This window comes from Chroicocephalus ridibundus, chromosome 3 (genome assembly GCF_963924245.1).
Source record: "Chroicocephalus ridibundus chromosome 3, bChrRid1.1, whole genome shotgun sequence".
In the NCBI taxonomy this organism is placed as follows: Eukaryota; Metazoa; Chordata; class Aves; order Charadriiformes; family Laridae; genus Chroicocephalus; species Chroicocephalus ridibundus.
The window spans coordinates 33505323-33521440 of NC_086286.1; the positions used below are offsets into that span (position 1 = coordinate 33505323).

At 46.3% G+C, this 16118-nt stretch overlaps 1 long non-coding RNA gene across 1 annotated transcript; it reads left to right on the forward strand.

Annotated features, from left to right (window-relative positions):
* The first annotated feature begins 230 nt into the window (after positions 1–230).
* On the forward strand, positions 231–15977 carry LOC134513810 (uncharacterized). The gene is made up of 3 exons (XR_010070517.1): positions 231–1029; positions 7149–7220; positions 15828–15977. It is a non-coding gene; the product is annotated as an uncharacterized LOC134513810 (long non-coding RNA).
* The last annotated feature ends 141 nt before the right edge of the window (positions 15978–16118 follow it).

The window sequence follows — 16118 nt, forward strand, 5'->3', positions numbered from 1 at the left end:
ATAGCACTTATTCTCCAAGTAATCCAAGAAGCTCTTCAGAATTCATGAGGTTTAAGTCCAAATAATTACATTTATTGATCTCTGCGATGTGAAGAAAATTTCCAATTTATTGCAGACCTGTTTGGTGTTAGACCTCAAATTAGGCCATGTCAGGAATTTCTCTTTTTCTGTCTCTATTTTTTGATGCTTTTGTTGGGCCTTGATGTTGTTTGCCTGATAATAAAGGCTGTCAAAACTGTTGTCGCTGAGCAGGTAAACCAGGATGCCTGGTGCCGGCAGCAAGCCCCAGGCCAGATGGACCCTGTGGCGGTCCAAGGGGAGGAGGTAGGGGTTCAGGTCTGCAACTCACATCACTGATGCTCTGCTCCCTACCCTGCCATGGCCTCATGGAGGGAGGACGGGTGCTAACTGCTCTGATCTCCTCTGGAGAATAAAACAGGGATAGTGCATCTTCCAGTACAGTGAGGTTGAAGCCTAAGCACTTGGAGCAGCCCAAATGCACCCTCTGCCCAGAGGCTTCTTCTCTAGGAAAAGGAGGCTGGTGTTCCTGATGGTCATGCCAGAACTAAAGGGGAAGGGCCAGTGTGGGTTAGCAGTGGTTAGAAGATCCACATCTCCATCTAGATTAATTCCCAAGGGTACCAGATCTTAATCAACCTTTGCCGCTCTGGGGCTTCTTTAAAGCACAAGTGTATTAAAGGTATTTGCAGGTAGTCCTCATCCCCTTTTGCTAAAGGACCCCGCAACCACAGTGAGGGAGAGGAAGACTCCATACCTGAAAAGCAGACATGTTTGCAGATCAGACCTGAGGTGCACAGACACAGCCCCATGTGTACACACCTGTGCCCTGGAAAAGATGAAATCAGGCATCAATGAACTCATCTGGGCAGAACAGTGCTGTCAGGACCAAACTTTGGTTTTGGAGTCACCTACAAGAGATCAGCCCAGCACCTGCCTGGGGCCTGCGATGGATGGTAGGGTCGGTCCGGAGACCCCAGCTTCTGGACATACAGGTTTCTGCTTCTGAAGGTAGGTCAACAGGTCCCTGACAGAGCACAACACTTACTGTGAGTTTGCCTTAAGCATGGAAATTGTCCAGGTGCTTAAAGCAAGCGTGTTTTACAGAGTTTGCTAGCTCAGAAGTTCAGAAGCCAAAACTGATGTCTATAAAAGTCATGGCAAAAGTCACAGGGATGTCTTAATAGACGCTTTGTCAGATACTGGCTTTCTGTTGGGGGAAGCAAGGACTTCACAGGTTGCTGCTCTCTCTCTCCCTTGCTGCTGTGGTCTTCACCAAGCCCTTGGGCAGGGAGGCTTGGCAGGAGCTCCCTGTGCTGGGGACACTGGTCTGGCCTGGCAGTGGCCACGGGAAGACCATCCCAGTGGCCGGGGGCCATGCAGCTCCCTGCCCTTCTGCTTCAGCAGAGTAGCGCAGGCTTCGCTGGGGCTGGCGAGGGACCCAGCAGGGCAGGAAGGGGATGTTTGTGCTACAGGCGTCCTGCACGACTGGAAGGTGTTGGCAACGGTTTAATAAATGATGCCTTTCCCCAAATATGCCTTTAAATTTAGATCTCAGTTTAATAAGGCAGTCCTCACATGTTCTTTCAGGGCACATGTATTATTTAAAAAACATTTATAAAGGATTAATGTACTCTGGAGCCCCACTGACACAAATCTCTCTCATTTCCAGTGCCAAAAGCCAAAACAGTCCAGCTTATTCTAAGAAACCCTTTTCATCTGTGTGTTTATCTCTAAATCTGGCAGTGGGAAAAGTGCTAGACTCAAAATCTTTGGTTTATCTACAGGAGTCCTTTGTTTATCCAGTAAACAGATACAACACAAGCAGCAGTAATGCCATCTCTTCCCGTGCTCAGTCTATCCTTTCTGTTTTGCATATGGTTAGTACATTTGCACAGAGGGTCTCAAAGCTTTTGATAAATTTATGCTGACTTCTGCCTTCTTTGACCGTGCAGGCTGGTTGCCTGCACCTCCAATGCTCTCGGTAACAATTTGTAAATTGGGAAATGTGTCTGTATTTTCCAAAGCATTTTGTGTATCTGCAGGTGCCAACAGCTAGAGGGCTCTTGCAGAAGGAGGCATTATTATTTTTTCATGGCAGATAGCTGTGCAATGGGGAGCAATAGGGTTGTGTCCCTTCGTGACTCCTCAGTGAGCGCCTAGTAGCTGCCCCCTCTGTCCTCACAACTGCAAACTGTTGGGCAGTTTTGTTGTTCATTTAGCTGGAGCAGGCAGCACTTCAAAGGGCAGCTCAGTTTTGGCATCCTTCATCTGTGGAAGGGGTGACCGAAGCCAGCGATGCTGGAGATAATCTTTTGTGGGGAGCAACGGCTCCTATCAGGAGAGGAGTAGGAGGTTTGCACAGGACCTTAAACGTTGCTGTTCTGGCACGCTTCTGGAGGACGGACTTATGTCAAAACCACCATCTTCAGCTGTTCAGGGCCAGCAGCAACCTTGCTGGGCAGTGGGAGGAGGGTGGTGGAGACCAGCTATCCTCTCTTGTCCCATCTGAGCACCCCTTGTGCATCTGTGGCGCAGCTGGTGTTGGGGTGCACCAGGGCTCCCTCCCCTTGGGCTGACCTTGCTCTTGTTGACCAATGGAGCTGCTTTTTTAGGCAAAGGGGGGACATGGCAGGAGGGGCAAGAGGTCAGTAGTTTTCCCACACAGCTGAGTAGGGAGGTGGGATGAGAGGGAGACCGAGCCAGGCTGTGCCTGCAGTGTCACCCCACAGAGAGACGTGGTGGAGGGGGCGAGAAATAGCCCAACCTTCCTGAACCTGGGCAGGGGAAACCTTCCAAGGGGGTGTCCGTATCTGCACATAGGAAGGGTGACAGCCCTCGAGCTGCTGGCTGGGCTCCATCTCAGCTGCTTGCCTGCCTCCATGTGCCAGGGGAAGTTGTGGGGCAGAGAGGCTGGAGGGACTTCGCCTCACCATCGCACTGCAGAAAGCAGCTGGTTGTTAACAATCACGGTTTTGCTGGCACCTAAGATCTTTGCAAATTATTGTTGTGCGCTACTCCTCTCCTGCCCTTTCCTTTCTCTGTGCTCCTTCCCCCTGGTCTTTGATTCAATAAATCAAAGCTTAGTGCCAAATCTTGTTAAATTCCAGCTTCCCTGTTATTCCCTCTCTGCCCTTTGGGAGATGAAAGTTTGGAAATGTGTATAATAATGAGGGTTGTGAGATGTGAATAAAAGACATGAGAAATGTAAACTAGGAGGATGATCAAAGATGATGCATTAGCTCCGATGAGGAACTATATTGTTGCTAATAGGGTGGCCAAGTCAATACAGAGCAACACAAAAAAATCCCTACTGTGGTACTGCCGACATAGTCTCAGCCTGCGTTGGGAGGAAGCAGAGAGGAGAGTGTCATGGGGAGGGACCTGTCATACCTGCAGTTCTCTTTGGTGGCAGAGGTGGATAATCTTAGCTCTTGAGGCAGCTGAAGGGCTAAAGCATCCAGAGTTGGTGGAAAATACCCAGTTATGCCTTCATAGAAAATAATAGAAAGTATTCCCATTTCTTTCATGTTTTTTTTTTTAATTAAGAGGAAATAACAATTATTTTGATTTTATCTTTTATTGTTTAACAGCCACCTTTGAAAATTGACAAGATAACAAGTTTTTAGTTCTAACTTTGTGACTTTTCTCTCTCCTGTTCACCTGCTCTTTTCATTTTCATCATCCCATATTTTTTCCTCAGTAGGGTGAGGGAAAATAATAGAGGAGGAATCCAACCCTCCACTAAGCTCTAAAACAGATATGATGAAAGAATGTATTTTTTTTTTAAATTTATATTTTAAACATCAAAACCCCCCAAAGGGAAAAAAAGAGGTCAATTTCCATTGGAAACCTATTTCTAACAACTTTTTCTAACAAGTACCTTTCCTGTTTTCCAGGCCAAACAATGCTGTGTCCTTCACCATCTCCTGTGGTGCCGTGCTTCCTTAGCTTTTGTCTTTCTTGCAGCTGTCTTCTGTGTTTCCATCTGCTTTGATCTTCATGTCTGGTGCACAGACCTGGATACCAGACACCAGCCCACCCCTCACTGGGGTGGATTAGCACAGAGAGATTTCCTCATGATTTTTGCAGACGACACTGAGTAAGAGTTGCCAAAATGAGACCGGATTCACCTTGAGTTTGCATTTCACTGCATCCTGAAATACATGCTTCTAATTTATCAGTTATTCCCTAGCTGATGTCTCAGCATTTCCTTTCTTTTTTTCCTAGTTTCATATCTTGTTGAAGGCTTTATTAAATTGTGGCTTGTTGATTTCAGACTATTTCTCCAATTTATTGAGATTATTTTGAATTCAGGTCCTGTTCTCCAAATGTGCTCTTACGTTGGAGTGATCTGCAGGTTTTATAAGGCACACTCTCTTCCTTTGTTCGAGTTACTGATGAGGAACTGGAACAGATCCAGGGCTGGGGCAGATTCTTTTGGGATCCAGATGAAATCTTAAACTGGTAGTTAATCACTGACGCTTTGTCTGTTTGAGTTTTTTTTCCTACCTGGTGGCACTGACAGTCAATTTCATCTAGGCCAGTGACTCCCGTGCCATCACCTGTGCATCGCTGATGAGCCGCAAAAGCCATAGCACGCGGTCTGCAGTCAACCCAAGGAACCATTCTTCATTATGAATGTTTTCCTATTAAAAGTTTGATGGTAAGGCCGGACAGCGTTTGCAAGGGAATTAAGGCCAGACGGCGTTTGCAAGGGAATTTATGGCCAGCTATGCTCAAAGGTCCAAAAAACCGAAGTACTGCTAAGGTAGACCGTACTTCCTTGGTTTGCTTATGGCCGTAAGGGACAATATCAAGAGCTTTGCTAAAACATATATTTCAACTACTTCTTCCTTACCCACGAAGCTAGTTACCTTGTCAAAGAGGAAAATTAGTTTTCTCTGGAATGAACAACTGATTTGACATCCTTTTCGTTGAAATGAACAACTGAAATGATTTTTTTCTTGATAAACTCATTATGCTGAGCTGTTCTTTATCAAGTGGTTTTCCTTTGGGTTTTTTTATATCGATCAGGTAATAGTCCATGCTAGTGTTTTTCCAGGGAGACTGACTAGTCTACATTTTTCCATCTTCTCCTTTTGCCTTATTTTAAATAAAGATATTGTATTTGCCATTCCTGTGTCTTCTGGGATATTTCCTATACCATGAATTTCAGGGATGATTTCTGAACAGATCAGAGATTTCTACAGCTGGTACCTTCAATGCTTGAGGATTTCAGAGGACACTGATAATTAGACCATATCTCATTTATCTTAAGATTATTTTTCTTTCTGGTTTGCATTTCTCTCCCCTTGTTCAAATTAAATTTTGAAGTATGTTTTGAAGCCTGAAGCAGAGATGGATCAGGCTACTTCATCCTTCTCTATATCAGCCATTGTTTCCTCTTTTCCCATTAAATAATAGCCTGTATGTTCTCTTTTTCTGCTTTTGCTGATACCCTAGCATTTTTACTTGCGGCTTTATGCCCGTTACTAATTGTAATTAATTTTGTGCTTTAGCATTTCTGATTTTTATGCTGTTCTTTTATGCTGGTCCTTAGCTTTGTGGTCTAGTTTTCACTTTTTCCGTAATTTCTTTTTGATTTTCAGGTCCCTAAAGAGCTCTTGACACAGCTATAATGGTCTCTTATTCTGCTTCCTATCTTTCTATCACAATAGGATAAGTTGCCATTGTGCTTTAATGTGGTCTTTCTCAGTAGCTGCCAATTTTCTTGCTCTCCTCTATGCTTAAATTCCCTTCTCAGGAGACCTTATCTGCCATGTTGTTGAGTTTGTTGGAGTCTGGGAGGCAGAGTCTGCATTTTCCTTGGGCTCCTGCTAGTTCTGCTTCTCTTTCAAAGAACTGAGGGTGCCAGCATGTCAGAATTACTGCACCCAGATGACTTCCCAGCTGAGATTTTTAACTAGTAGCTACCTGCTGATTGCAATCAAGCCCAGAAAAGTGGCTCCATGAGCATCTTCCTTCACTGTTTGAAACAAATCCCCCAAACATTTGAACAACCTGGGTTACTGTTTGTTCCTGCTCCACTCCTTTTCTAATGTTTCTAATGCCAGATGAATATTGTTGCCTGCTGCCAGCCACAGTTCTGCCCTTTTGCTGCCTCTGTTAATTTGTAAACGCAAAAAAGCCAAGCTTCAGCTTCTCCTTGGCGAGATGGGGTGCAGCAGCATTTTCTCACGACCTCAGCCTTGGTTTTGTCTTTGCATCACTTAAGGAAATTCACAGACTGGCTTCTTTCATATATATTTTTTGGGGGGGGACTTCAGAGTCAGGTTATGTGTAGTCCTCTCTCTGTTTTCATTCTGCCAGTCTTTTCCTGGGCAGTCTGTTCCTTCCCATCCCAACATCCCGGTGGTACCCCATCATCAGTGACCTGTGGTGTGAGTGCCTACTGGGAGCTCCCATTCTTCCTTGCTATCTCTTATGCTCCCTGAGCGTGTACAGGACTCTCGCCTGCCCCGCAGGCTGCCCTCGCACCTCCCTTGTCCAACATTTCACACCTTCCATGCAGCAGGTCCTCCTCCTTTTCCTTGCCAGTAGGTTTTGATCCCATTTCTTAACGACTCAGGGAAAAGACAGTGGTACCCAGAGTTGGGCAGGTGAGCGTGCGGGAGCGTGCTTTTGCTGCTAACGCGACGGATGCACCCTTCCTGCAGCCACCTGCATGGTCCTGAGAGCAAAAGTGGGTCCTGTAGATAGCTAAAGGACAGCATATGAGTCAAAACCCTTAAATGTCTTTCACACACAGCATAAAAAAGACCCAGCATTTTAGTGTCTGCCATGAAATGTATTGTCTTCCAATAAGCTTAAAATGCTTTGGTTTACAAAACAACCACTTTCTCTTTTTTTTTTTTTATTTTTCCTTCTCCTCTTCTGGAAATTGCCCAGTAGTTTGGGCGTTTTTTTGTTTTTGTTGGTTGTGATTTATTTTTTTTTTTTACAATAACACCCTTAAAACATAAAGAAAAGGACATTTCTCTGGACAAATATCTATTTTTCTGTAAAATGGCTTTTATAGAAAGTATTTAGCTGGAACTATAATTTAGTGATTTCTCATTTCTAAGTACAACTTACCCCTCTTCTTTTTCTTTATCTTCTCTCCCCAGCCTCCCCAGAAGCTGCTGGGAATCCATCCTGCAGATCCTGTGATGCTATCAGCTGCATTTACGAGAAGTAAGGTAAATATATTTGCCATTTTCATTCTCAGTTTAATTTTATCCCCGCTTGCATTAATATGAGCCGTTCTCTTTATCTGGGAGTGGGAGGAAGAAACTAAGAAAAGAAGAAATAAAAATCCATACCGCCCCCCCACCCCCCCCCAGCTAAACAGGAGCACTACCTTCTCCTCTCATTGTCTCCTGTTTTCCTGGTACATATCCAGGAGAGATTTCAACAGAGCAGAGGAGGTCCGCTGTGTACCCAGCTGAAAAGTGGGAAGGCAGGGAAGGAAATGAGGTGGAGAGAAAGCTGGAAAGAAAGCAAAGTGAAGGGAGGGGAGAGGAAACGACTATTAAAAGTGAGAAGAAAGAGTGCAGAGAAGGATAGGATGAGGAAAAAAAAAATCACTGTAAGGTCTCAAGAGGAGCCCCAAAGAGAGAGGGAATGATCTTGCCCAGGTGTCTGAGAAAAGACTGCAGAAGACATTGGAGAAAACACAACACTCTCCTTGTGCTTTGGCTCGGGAGTGTGTGGTTGAGGGTGAGAAGGCATCTGAGAAAGTCACAGGCAGAAAGCAGTCAGGAAGAGAGGACGGGAGGCTCAGGGACTGCAGCCCAGCACGGCACGGGGAGGCAGAGCGGTACCCATCAGGAGGGCTGGGGGAGCTGCACTGGTGCTCTGAAAGGGGAGGAAGGCCACTGAACATGGGGCAGGGGCATGCCCTGCTCCCCGTCACACACTGCTTTTTAAAGTTCATGTAGTACAGCCCACGAGACTGTAACTGGTGAGTTTTCACCCTCTCACTGTTCAGCTGATTTCTGATTTCCCATAACAAATGTCTACAGTGGTGGTACAGCTGCTAGAGGGGCTGGAGGAGGGCAGGGCAGCAAGGGGAGTCCTGCTGCTGTGCTGAACTGCTGCTCATTGGGAAACGCTGGGAAAAACTCTGCATCCTGATGTCTGTTACGTGCCTCTGGATAACGTAACTCCCAGAGGTTTTTCAGAGAAGAAAGAGATTGTCTTTCTTGTCCTGTGCTGTCTCATGGTGGATTGATGACGCAGCACCAGCTGGGCACTGGGAACAATTTTGTGACTGTCTGCTGAGCAGCTAAGGGACTCCAGCCATTTGTGTTGACTGATGATCTCAATTTTCAGAGCCATATTCCTGCATGCCCCAAGATTGCTGCCCATCTTGCTAAGGGTTCCTTGTTTTGCTCTGATCCCATCTGCCACCTGTTACCCGACTGCACTTCTGACTGCACCCCTGGGTGGCAGTCTCCGGTGGGGATAAACCCCATGCCTGATGGTCAAACAGATGTCCTTTTGCCAGCCTTCACCACAGCATTCGCCACAGGACATGCTGCAAGAGCCATCCTGCATGCCAGGCACCCCATGGACGCGGCAGCGGGGCTGCAGCCTGGGAGCAGGTCCTGGGGCTTGCGTGAGCTCAGGTAGAAGCAGCCTGTGTTTTGAGTTGCTGAGGCTTCTGGTTGAGTCTCCAGCATTTTATCTGAGGTGGTGTCCATGACATGAACAGAATGGGGCCTTGGCCGGGGCCCCGAGTTGCAGTTGCAATATTAATGATAACTGCAGGGAGCATGGACTCTCTGACTCCTTTTCCAGCCTGGAAGTGCATGGAGAATTCAAGGCAGCTGACCTGGCACTGCAGTTGTCCCAGTGCTGCCATGCTGCTCTCCTGACTGGGACGAGGGGATTTGACAACGAAAGTGCTTATTATTTTTCATTTTTATTGCAGCTGTAACTTCTTCACAGGTTAGTACAGTCTCATTTTGGGGTCTGGAGATTAGCTCTGATCTGGTCGATATCAACTTGCCATTTTCTCTGCCAATGACACTTCCTTAATGCCTCTGAGAGATACCGGCCACGGGGTCGCCTCCCTGCCGAGCAGCCTATGGAGAGCTTTGTGCTTCCTCAGTCTGAAAATTAAACATTTGGATGCGGGTAGCTGTTCTGCTGACAGTTTCTGTTAATGATGAAGAATTACCTATTATGCCAGCGTTGGGTGGCTTTGACAATTCTATTACATATTACTAATAGTGCTATTAATGTATGGCAGCTTATCCTCGTCATTTGTATGTGTGTGTGCGCTCATATATGTGCGGGTGTATGCGGATGCCCAGTGGGAGGTGGGGACGGAGACAACAAATCTGTTGGCAGAATGCAGCAGCCACTGCTGCCACCTCTCCCTGCCTCGTGCGGGGAGACCACACCGACAGTGGCAGCCAGTCTGGCAGGAGAAGACCTGGCTCTGCCTGTCCTGGGAGCACAAGTGGGAGGGAAGTCGACTGATGGGCAAGATGCTGATGCCTGGTACTGTAGCATCCTCCTCTACTGTGTAGTCTATCTGTGACTTGGGAAACTGTCCCTCCTATTGTTCGTCATCACTTTAATTGTGCTCCTCTTCGTTCTCTCCTGGACTCTGCACTTTAGCCTGCAGCCAAACGATTCGGTTTCTGGAACCTGCCTATGTGTTAGACCTCCTCTCAGGCACAGTCTAAAGCAGTGGTACAGGGCTGACAAAATCATGGAGGGTGGAACTGCTTTACTCTCCCATGTCCTCAGCAGCCATTTAGCTCATAGGATTAAAAAATTAAACAAAATTCTTGCAGTGCTATCATAATGTAGAAGACATGGATATGACACACATGTAACCAGTGCAAAACTGATCCCCATTTCAAGGTTCCCTGGAGATCAGACACTTGCAGCCTTGAGGGGAAGTGGGACATGGGGTTAGGGGGACCGTAAACCACAACAATTGTGTTTTGTGTCAGTTCCCACAGGGAATGTAGGGACATAATTAATCTCCTCTCAGGCACTGAATGGGCAGGGACAGGTGGCTTGGCCACCCCAGAGGCAGCTGCCCTGCTCGCCTCCTGCAGTGCAGTGGCACGGGGCAGCTCCTGCCCAGCAGGTCGGTAGGGTACCACCAGCCCTGAGAAGAAGGGAGAATGGCTGCTTTGGTTTTGTTTATCTAAGGCAGGGAGAGAGCTTGCAGCAGCCCTGCCTCTAAGCCCTCTTACTGACTGGCGTCTTTGAACACCTGTTGAGGCAAACACCAGAAGTGCGTGTGTCCCTGTGTCCACGCTTCTCTCCCCTCCAGTATCTGGAGAGTCTAATGTATTTAGATTTATCCCAGCAAGAGGGAGAAAAGGTGGAATATGTCTGCTGTCCCCAGAGCACTTTGTTCATATTCAGACCCCCTTGTTTTCCTTTGTATCTGCCTAATTTGCAAGATGTTTAAGAGCAAAACTCTCCCATGCAGTGCTTTCTGTGATACTGAGCAGCACCAGGGTATTCCAGTCCTGGCCAGCACCTCTGGCGTTTCTACACTGCAGTATGAACCCTAACGTCTATACTTTGCCTTGTTGTCTTCTGCTGATGCGGGAGCAGGACTCCTCTGCAGCGCAGTACCAGCAGACTTGTGAGACGCAGCTGCTGTCGCAGGCTGCCTCCTGGGCTCCAGCACTTGCTGGGGTCATCACAGTCCTACAGAGGCCAAGGACACAGCCTTCGCTTGATCTCCTGGTCTCTCTTCGCATCTCTCTTACGAGGAACGTTCTCCGGCTGTCTTGTGCAGTGCTGGGAGTAGATGTGAACATGTCAGGCCACTTAGCTCTAGCCTGGCCCATTCTTTTAATGTCAGTGGGACAGAATAGGATGAGAATTTCACTCTCTTTTCCCCCAGGATTTGTCTCATCCTGAAATACATGGGAAGATGTTTATGAAGCTTCTGAAAAAAACACCTCCCTCTCTTGTTTTTTTCCTTCCCACTGTTTTGATCTTAAACCATCTGCAGAAGAAATATGTTTAGAAATACCTTGTGCATCAGTGCAGGTGAATTTTTCTGCGTCTTGAAAAATGGAACAATACTTTCTTACAGCTATTGATTGTCATTCCACATCTATGCTGTCCTCCTAACTTCAAATCAATTTGTGCTTTACCAAGCTCTTTGATGTCATCTTATGACAGAACGCTAACTTTTCCCCTTAAAGGCTATTTATCTCTGTCTCTTTGTAAGGTCAGTGAAAACCACTGTACTCTGGACCCCAAAAGTAATACATCTAGTGGAGGAAATGATGAGGTAGTATTATGTCTGGCAGTCTTTTTAAACAAGTCCTCAGAAACATCAAGAAAAACCTGATAGTCTTGGACAGGGAGGGGGAAATTGAGGATTTTGCAAGAGTCAAGTTTGAAAGCAATCAAGGGAAAGCTCGGACTTTACATTCTGGAAATGTCCCCTCTTCCTGAATCTATTTACAGATATTTTCTGCTGCTACCAAGGGGGAAAAAATTAATAATAATCCAAGCAGGCTCCCAGGTGGCGGATGGCCATGAGTCTGAATTGGAAGGATAATTTATCTCCTCCGCCACTTTGAAGCCTTCTAGCCTGGGGGAGATCCCTTGTCTAATGAAATTAATTGAATGCATCTGCAGTCTGGGTACTTCATGTGAATTTCAGTTTTTACCTCAGTTAGAAGTTGCCAGGTATCCACTCACCTCCCCAGTGCCAGCATAGCATGCGTCACGCACTGCTCAGTCTCACGCAGAATAAAATCTCAAGTACAGACACAGCATCCCGCTGTCTCTACCACTCTTTGTCTAGGCTGCCACTAAACTGCATGCACTGTGTGCAGTCAAATGATCAAATGCAGTTAGAAAAAGTTATAGAAGAAATTGTCACAGGCTATTTTTTAAGCACAGAGCGATAACGTCACAGAAAACTTCTGAACAGCCGATTGCCAGAAGGTAGGAGAGTGTAAGTGGGAGAGGGTCACTCTATTTTAATCCTCTTCTTATGCTGTTCACCTCCGTGTTAGTTATTGACAGTTATTAGAGACAAGACACTGGAGCAGTTTCATCTTTGGCCTGACTTAGAATAGCCTTTTCTGCACCTGCTGCTGGCTCAGGACAGTCTAAAACTCTCGGTGGAAATGATATATCAGACATAAATCTCTGATGCCCGATTAAAGTATCCCATGCTCCTTTCCCGAATAAACTTACAACTTGCAGATCAATCAGACCCTGAGAAAATGAGAAACTAAGCTGCAGGCATCCACGCGGTCGTGGCTGCTTGTGTGGGAGCAAAGCACTGGATCACTGTGGGAACACCCTTGCCTGGGTGGGAGCTGCTGGGCGCAGTGGGCAAGATAAACAAGGTGGTCAAAGAATTGCAGAAATCAGTACCGAGAGCAGTCCCACTTTAATGTAGGTCTGACGGGGAATGATGCAGCATTTAGTTGACCAAGAGGAAATGGGGGAAATTGGTGACAGGCAGCATAAGTTACCACGGATGGCTAGACACTGTAAATGGGATAGGTGTTATTTCTTCCTTTTTCTCCCGCTACAAGTCCACAAGAATGCCAGAGTCTTTTGAATATGCTTACATTTGTTTTCTGTTCGTTTTTTTCTGCAACCTTCTTTTCCCTTCCCCCACCAAGCTGCATTCAATTTCTATGCTTTTCCTTTGGAGCGGATTATCTGATTTTATACAGATTTAGTTGTACATGACTCTGACATCGCATAAAAGTGCCAGCAATATGACAGTGGTTTGCGTAGGCATGAATGCTGTATTATGTGGATAGCCAGCAGCCCGGCTTCATCTTGAATAGATGCAGATTTGTTATGTATAGGTTTGTGCTTATTTGCTGAATACTTATGCCCCCTCAGCTCTGGGAGCTTCCAGGAGGCAGTTGTGTTTGCATGACAATCTTGTTCCCAGGGAATAATAAAGTGCTTGTGCCGAAGCGCTGGCCCTTAGGCTGTCAGATGAGGGAGGTTCTTCTTTCCCCATGTAGGTTGCACTGAAATCGGTACTGAGAAAGCCAAACTTTGAGTAGCAAAAGCCTTATTTTTTTTTGCTCTATTTCATTATTTCTTTTTTAAAAGGGACCTCTAGGTCCCTTTTAAAACTCCTCTCCACTGGTGAAAAACAAAATGATATTGATAGCAGGCTTCTGTTAGCTTCAGTGGGAGTCTGATGCACTTCCATGCAGTGAGGTAGCTAGGTGAGTATCTGAGGCTGCACATGTCCTCCTTCTTCTGAGGCTTGGGGACACACACTCTTACTTTGCTCACTGTAGGAGGTACGACGCTGTTCTGCTGTGACCCTGCTATTCTGTAAAGATATGCGGCCCAATTCATGCATAGAAGTTTAGAAATCCCCTTCCCCTGCGTCATTTCTTTGCTTTGATGTTGGAGAGTGAACTGTGTCTTGGTCACGCATCGCAGGGCAGACTGTGACACAGAGAGACCCTCAGGATCCTTTGAAAGGGGAGCATGGCCACGGCAGGTCTTGGCAAGCAAAAGGTGGCCTTGAGTATGATGCATGCAAAAAAGTCTCCCTGAAGGGAAGGTAACAAATGTTTCTTACTGAAGTAGCTCAGGAGTTCAGTTCCTTGGGCTTGAATATAAGTCCTGTGGGTTCCAGCTGAGGTCCAACGTTCATAAGTGCACCATGTTGCAGACATTATTTTTTCATTTAACAAATCTTTTCTCACCTGTCATTCCCTAGCCTGTTCCTCGTCCCAACAGGCACCACTATTAGAAGCAATTAAACAGCAGCCCCGTCTTCTGTTTCTGTATTCTGTAGCGCTCAAGTACTTAATCACAGAGCGGATCAATATGGATGCCTGTTCTGCCTGCACTGCTCTCCCTGGGTGAAGAGGCCATCAGCAGCAAGGGGCAGCAGACTGGGTTTTTTTTTAAAAGCTCACCAATTACTTGACATTTGGTAAAGGTCCAGGAAAATGTGACACACCCATCCCTCAAAAAAACCACCTCTTTCACCTTTTTTCTGTAAAAGAATATAAACAAGAGAAAGTGATGCAACACTTTCCCATTATGTGCTCCCTTGTTTAAAGCAAACATGCTCTTTCCCAGAAGATGTCTAAGCAAAAAAAGGCTTTTATAGCAGACATAAAAGGTGTGCCAATGCCCTCTGTAAATACAAGGGTGTTTGATCTGCCTGGATCTACTGTGCAATGAGTGAGACAGTTTAATGACAAAAGACCACACCATCCTGGAGAACTTCCAGCTCCTAATCCCAAGGGGGAAACAGCAAGTCTACCTCAGCTCTGCCAGAGAAAGTGCGTGGAGGGAGGTGGTGTCGATCTCCCCTGTTGCTGCAGGGACGAGGGCCTGTAAGGAAAGGTTCGGGACAGATGATGTGGGAGTGGCAAGGGAAGGATCTACATATTTTTCTCTGGACAACTCATTTCAAAAGCTACCTTGGTCGTGCAGGAAAGGCATATGATCCAACATAGCAGGGAAACCAGCTCATGAGTTGGGGAGGGTGCTGAGTAGACTCAGATGTAGTAATGGTCACTGCACAACATGGGCTGAAGAGCATCAGCAGAGATGAAAGGAAGTGTTGGCAGGGTTTGCAGTTCATATACTGCTGGAGTCCTGCTTCCATAAGCAAAAACACTAAAGTCATTCCAGCAGAACTGTATTTCTCCTTGGTAAGTGGGATGAAGGCTGACTTAGCATGGAAGGTCTGATTTACATAGATCTGGCAGCTGAGCAGCCCATCCAATACCTGCAATCAAAACTGATGTATCAGAAAAAGAAAAAAAACCCAAACTTTAAAAAGACTCTTGTGGGACTCAAAATTCCTTTAGGAGAGGTGAAGTTTAATCAAACATTTCTCCAACTGCAGTTATGGCTGTTGGTGTTCCTGCCTGCCCAGGTAGAACTTATGGTAAATAAACCCTATGCACCTTTCGTGGGAAGATAGAACAAGAATTTGACCTTGGTCAAACTGACTTCACTCTTTTCTCCTTAATTTTTTTCTGTTAGGTGAACTTCTAACATGACTGTTCTCACACAATCCTGTGTGTGCCTATACATGAGACTGGGGATGATGGTGGCAACTGTGTCAGGGGAGAGCCTCTGCTTTCCAGAAACACTCTGTAGCATGGTGATGCTGGAAACTTAATGCCTGTGAGCAATAAGCTGGCTTGGTTATAATAATCCTTCCTGGCAAACAGTGAGAGGTCTTCTGAGAAAGGTGTACAGTCAGGGCAGGAAAGCCAAGAGGTGAAGCCTTTTCTATGTTGGAGTCCTATGGTGGAGGACAGCCATGGGGCCGAGTGGCACTGCCAGGTGCCCCTGTTCCCCTATGTCTCCTCATACTCCTATTGTCCTCCCTGCTCTGCACCTTTTCAGGAGCCATGGAGCCGTTGTTTCAGTCCATGACACTCCTTAGCTAGGAGAATTTCCTGTGTTTCACTGCAACTAATTCATGGCTTTCCAGTGTCGCTGGGGCGGTGGATGGGTGGGAGCCTCTCTCTGAGTGAACAATGTGGGATGGCTAGGGCCTCTCCCTCTGCTCTGTCACAGCACCGGCTCATGCCCCTTCATCTGGTCTGCCAGGAGCCACGTTTTACCTCATATGCAGGATATTCTCGCTGACCCACACCTATATAATCCCCTCACCGGGTGACTGCAGTGAGCGTGCTTCCAGCTCTCTGGGAACAGCGGAAGGGAGGTGTTTGTCTTGCTGTTTTGCCCAGGTGGCAAGAGCCCTCTGAGCTCCTCAGACTATGCAGATGGTCAGTTCAGGTGATGATTTTTGTCTACATGTATTTTTATGCTTTGGCTTCTAGGTACCTGAAGATTTCAGTAGTCAGAGTGACAGGGCTTCAGAAGCTGTTCTCTGGATCGTGCATTCTCCTGCATCTTGAACTATCTGGATTTGATCATCTGCAAGGATATTTGCAATGGAAATCTTGCATACCTGTGACCTGAATGGGTATCCAGTTTGATTTTGAAGAGATTTCTCTTGGGAACTGAAATTTGTTTCCTATGGCACCAACTTTGTCTGGTGCAAGTGTCTCCTAGCTGCCATTTAGGAGTCATGTTGCACTGTTTATTACCCAGAGTTTAAAGAAAAGTTG